Source organism: Macrotis lagotis, chromosome 1 (genome assembly GCF_037893015.1).
Source record: "Macrotis lagotis isolate mMagLag1 chromosome 1, bilby.v1.9.chrom.fasta, whole genome shotgun sequence".
Classification (NCBI taxonomy): domain Eukaryota; kingdom Metazoa; phylum Chordata; class Mammalia; order Peramelemorphia; family Peramelidae; genus Macrotis; species Macrotis lagotis.
This window is the reverse complement of record NC_133658.1, coordinates 661,387,829-661,393,869: the sequence shown is the minus strand read 5'-3', so window position 1 is coordinate 661,393,869 and position 6,041 is coordinate 661,387,829. Positions and strand designations below refer to the sequence as shown.

General features: G+C 32.1%; 1 pseudogene; it reads left to right on the top strand.

Annotated features, from left to right (window-relative positions):
* Nucleotides 1-2,340: 2,340 nt before the first annotated feature.
* Nucleotides 2,341-2,932, top strand: LOC141522560 (large ribosomal subunit protein uL11-like; annotated as a pseudogene).
* The last annotated feature ends 3,109 nt before the right edge of the window (nucleotides 2,933-6,041 follow it).

The window sequence follows — 6,041 nt, the reverse complement described above, 5'->3', positions numbered from 1 at the left end:
GGTACCTTACTGCTCACAAAATTGTTTAAAACATTGCATACCTTCTGTTTATCAGACCCAAACTTGGCCACCAGACAGACTGTGCTTGGATGGGGATTTGTGGCCATTCAAAACAGACATTACCCCAGACATTATCCTCACTTTCTGACCTTGGGCAAAAAAAAAAAACAAAACCCAAAAATCTAAAACAAAAAAATTTAGTTGCCTCACACCAAGTGAGGTACCCATATCTTGTAAGGAGTATCTTGCAAGGTTCATGAATAAAATCTACAATTTTCTCTCACTCTAGCAGGTTTTTCTTTTCATTCATTTATAACAATTTGGGTTCTTGTGTTGGGGATCTACAGAACCCCTTGAGGAAGCCCCAGAAGATATGGGAGGAAGGAGCACTCATAGCTTCATTTCAAGCCAGATCCCCATTTCTTTTCTGGGGTTCCCTCAGGTGGATCTCTGAATGGACCTGAAACCCTGCCATTGATTAGGAGAGTGATGGAAATTGTGGAAATTACCCAAAAAGATGGGGAAACTTCAGTTTTTATCTTTGGAGAGTGAGAAGTACTCATTCTAGACAATTCCAGGGAAAGGAAATCCTAGATGGGAGGTCAGGGGTCGAAAAAGGCACCTCAAGGAGAGGAGGAAGAGACCTTCCCCAGCAAATATCCAAGGAGAATTCTTTGGGTAGGAAATATTTTTCATTTTTTAAATAATAGAATTTTATTATTTCCAATTACATACAAAGAAAATTTCAACATTCATTTTTGTAAGATTTTGAGTTCCAAATTTTTCACCTCTCCCTTTTTCCCTCCCAAGACTGTGAGCATACAGATTATAAAGGTTATATACATAATTATGTTAAATATATTTACATTATTTGTTATGTTCTAAAAGAAAAATCAATGCAAAATAGAAAAATCATGACAACTAAAAAGCAAAAAAAAATCAAAAAGTGAAAGCAGTTTTCTTTGATCTGCATTGAAACTCAGTTGTTCTTTCTCTGAATGTGGAAGTCATTTTCCACCACAAGCTTTTTGGAACTTTCTAGAATCATTATATTGGTAAGTCTGTCATCACATAATGGTGCTAATTCTGTTTACAGTGTTCCCCTAGTTTGGAACACTTCACTTAAGATCAATACATTTAAGTGGTAACAGTTTTTTTTTTTCCCTGAAATCTGCTTATTCATCATTTCTTGTAACACAATAGTATTCCATTATATTCATATGCTACAAGTATCTTCACTCATTTCTCAAATGATAGGCAATCTCACAATTCCAGTTCTTTGGCACCACATAAAGAACAACTATAAATACTTTTGAGCATGTGAGTTCTTGTTCCCTTTTACGAACTCTTTGGATTGAAGACTTCATAGTGAGATTGCTAGATCAAAGAGACTGGCACAGATTTATAGCACTTTTTGGCCCAGATGGAAATTGCTCTTTAGAATTGTTGAATTAGTTCACAACTCCATGATCAGGGCATTAGTATCCCAGTTTTCCCATATCACCTCCAATATTTATCATTTCTCTTTACTGTCATATTAAGTCAAGTTGATAGGTATGGGGTGGTACCTCAAGGCTGTTTTGATTTACAATTCTATAATCATTAGTGAATTAGAGAAATTTTTCAAATGACTGTAGATATTTTTAAATTATTCAATTGCAAGCTTCCTGTTCAGTTATCGATTTTCAATTAGGGAATGACTTAAAATTCTTATAAATTTGAGTTACCTCTGTATATATTTTATAAGTTAGGCCTTCATCAGAAATACTGACAATAAAATTTGTTTCCCAGCCTTTTTGTTTTTTATCTAATGTTGGTTATATTTGCTTTATTTGTGCAAATTCTTTTTAATTTAATGTGCTCAAAATTATCCATTTTGCATTTTATAACAATTTCTTGCTTCCTAAATTGGCTTATTGGACCATTTTTATATCTAAAATAAGTACCCATTTTGACCTTAATTTGATAGAGGGTGTGGGGAAATCTGAATCTTTGCATTGTTTCTGTGATTCTTTTTTTCCAGATTTCTCAACAGTTTTGTCAAATACTGAGTTTTTTATTCCAGAAATGACCATCTTGGAGCTCATAAAAGAGTAAATTTTGATAGTCATTTGCTATAGATTTTTTGTACCTAATTTGTCCCTCTGATTCATGACTCTATTTCTTAGCCAGAATAAAATAGTTTTGAGAGTTGCTGATTTAAAATAAACCTTTAGTGCTTTTGGCTCCAGCTCGTGGTGGTGAAGGTGCAACTTCTTTCGGTCGTCCCGAATCCAGGTTCATCCGACACCGGCAGCCACCCCACAGCATCGAGACCGAGCCTCCACCTTCTCCGCCACCATGCCTCCCAAGTTTGATCCTAATTAAATCGAAGTCATGTTTTTAAGGTGCACTGGTGTTGAAGTTGGTGCCACATCAGCTCTGGCCCCAAAAATTGGTCCCTTGGGTTTGTCTCCAAAAAAGGTTGGTGATGACATTGCCAAGGCAACTGGTGACTGAAAAGGGTTTAGGATTACAATGAAACTTACCATTCAGAACATACAGGCCCAGATTGAGGTGGTGCCTTCTGCCTCAGCCTTGATCATCAAAGCTCTAAAGGAACCTCCTCGAGACAGAAAGAAGCAGAAAAATATTAAACACAGTGGAAACATCACTTTTGATGAGATTGTCAACATTGCTAGACAGATGAGGCACCGATCCTTGGCAAGAGAACTCTCTGGAACTATTAAAGAGATCCTTGGAACAGCCCAGTCTGTGGGCTGCAACATTGATGGCAGACATCCTCATGATGGCATTGATGACATCAATAGTGGAGCAGTGGAATGCCCAGCATTATGAAGATTCATCACTTCAAAGCTGGAGATTGTGGAGGTTGGGACAAATCTGATCAGTGGATAGAGTTTGGGCAACTGTCCTGGATTTGAGCTCCTCAGATAATTTATTGATTTATTATAAACTCCTGGAGGAAATCTGTGTTGTCACTTTGATATATGTGATTTTTACATTGAATCATGGGAGTTGAAACTGCTTTCACACACTGATTTAAAAGTGAAATACGTAAAGGTCAAAATCTCTTTATGGTCATCACCATAATTGAATGCAATGAACATAAGAAGGTCCATACATTTTAAAATGTCCTTTTTTTTAAATTTGGAGTTTCAGATATTAGAATGCTTAAAATGTTACCAATTGTGATGGTTACCTTTCCACAAAATATTAAAATAAACCAATGTTAATCAGAATTGAAGTAGAAAAAAAATAAAATCAAAAAACTTTTAGATCTGATATGGCTCATTCACCTTCCTTTGTATTTTTACAAAAATGTCCTTAATATTCTTAACATTTTGATGCTCCTAATGAATTTATTATTTTTTGTAAATCTATATTATAATTTTTTGATAGCTTTGTTGGTAAGGTAGTGAATAAGTATATTAATTTAGAAGGAATTACCATTTGTATTATATTGGCATGCCTATGCATGGACAAGTAATATTGTTTTCAGTTGTTTAGATATTATTCTATTTATGCATAAAATATTTTTTAAATATAATATTATTTCCTGGGTTTTTCTTCTCAGTTGATTCTCAAATAATTTAGACTATTTGTAGGTATTTTAAATGAAACTTCTCTTTCTATCTTACTTCTGGGCTTTGTTGCTTTTAAATAAAAATACTGATAATTCATTTGTATTTATTTTTATATCCTACAATATTGTTAAAGATATTAATTGTTTCAAGTGTTTTTTGGTTGATTTTCTAGCATTCGCTAAGTATACCATCATGGTATGTGCAGAGTGAGAGTTTTGTTTTCTAAATACCTATTCTAAAACCTTTAATTAATTTTCGTCTCTCATTACTAATAATAAGATTTCTACAATACTGAATACTAGTGATAACAGGATAATTGACACTTGATGTTATTGTAAATGCTGCTATTTTATCCTCTTTAAATATAAGGTTCCCTGCTGCTTTCCATATGGCCCTGAAGATTTTTTTCAATTTCTTTTTCTAAAATAGACTTATTTAAATATTTTATTTCCTCTTATGTTTATCTGGGTAATTTATGTCTTTTTCAAATTTTCCTTCATTTCTCTTACCTTGTGAAACTCACAGAGTAGAGCAAAATAGCTTCAAATTCTTCATTTAATTCTCTCTTAGTTAATAATTCATCCTTTTCAGTGTTGATTCTGCTAATTTTGTGTTCTTCTTTCATTTTGTAAAAGTCTCATTAACCAAAGGTTTAACTATTTTATTGATTTTTCCTTAAGACCTATTAATTTTTTTATTAATTCAATAGTTTTCTTATTTTAAATTATGCTAATCTTGCCTATGGTTTTCAGGAATTTGGTATTTATTAGGGATTTCTAATTTGTTATTTTTCCATCTTTTTAATTTCATGTTCAATATTCTTCATTTTGTTCTTGTATACATTTACAAATATTAAATTCCCCTAATAACTATTCTGGTCACATTCAAGAAGTTCCAATATATGTCACAGTATTGCTATTTTATTGGATGGAATAATTGATTATTTCTAAGATTTCTTGCTAGATATCTCACTTTTAAGAATTAGATTATAAAGTTTTCAATTAATTTTAGACTTTTTTCAATAAATCTTTCTTACAAATAATTATTTATTGCATCACAATCCAAAAATAGTGCATTTAATTCTTCTGTCTTTCTGCATTTGATTCAGAGGTTTTATGTTTTTAATACATGGTCAAATTTTGTTCATGTTTTATGTTTTGAAGAGTCTATCCTTTCTATTTCCATTCAGTTTTCTTCATAGTTCTATCATATCTGACTTTCTAAAATTCTATTCATCTCCTTAAATATTTTGTAAATATTTTTGAGATTAGATTTTTAGTTCTGAGAAGGGAGTATAGTACCAGTATAGTGTTGATCTCTATTACTTCCTGTAACTCACTTCTCCTCTAAGAATTTGGAGACTCACCCTTTTCCATCTTTTCCTCTACTGAAATAGGTCTTTTGTCTTTCTTTAAGGGATGCTATTTACCTTGTGCCTTTGGCATTCATTTGCTTCTGTACCATCATCAAAATCAACTTATAACCATAGCATTCATCTATCTGTCTATCTATCCATCTATCTTTCTACCTGCCTATCTACATATATGTATATATAATAAATAAATTATATATATATATATATATCTTCAAACTATTTTTCTTATATTTGAAGATCATATTTTCTTTTAAGTTCTGATCTTTTCACAAAGAAATTTCAAAAGAAACTTATTTCATCAAATATCCATCTTTACCCTTGAAAAATTATCCTCAATTTTACATGGTGGTTAATTCCTTGTTAAGGTCATAGGTTCTTTGTTTTTTGGAAAGATGATATTCCAAGCTCTATAATCACCTAATGTTCAAACTGCCAAGTTTATGTAATTCTGATTATGGCTCCTTAAGATTTGAATTTTTCTTTCTGAATGCATATATTTTCTTGTCAGTCAGATAATTTAAAATTTGGTTACAACATTCCTTGGAATTTTCATTTTGTTGTCTTTTTCAATAGATGATTGGTGGATTTTTCAATGTCTACTTTGCCATCTAATTCCAGGATATCAAAACAGTTTTCCTTGAAAAATCTTGAAAGATGTGGTCCAGGCTCTTTTTATTCATAATGATTTTCAGGTTGTCCAATAATTATCAGCTTATTTTTCTGGAACTATTCTTAGGTCAGTTGTTTTGCCAATGATGTATTTTGCATTTTTTTCTAATTTTTTTTTCTTTTCAGCTTGTTTTACTAATTTTTGATGTCTCATTGAATGATTGGTTTCCACTTCTCAATTCTAGTTCTCCCATCTTTGTAACAATTGGGAACAATTTTGGGCTGTCTGCAAAGGACAGTACCATCTGTATCCAGATAAGGAGCTGTGGAGTTTGAACAAAGTACAAGGACTATTCCCTTTAATTTAGAAAAATAAAACAGATATCTTATTGTCTGATCTTTTTACCTCAGAGAATTCTGTTCTCTTTAAGGATATGATTTCTCACTCATCACACCCAATTTGGATCAAG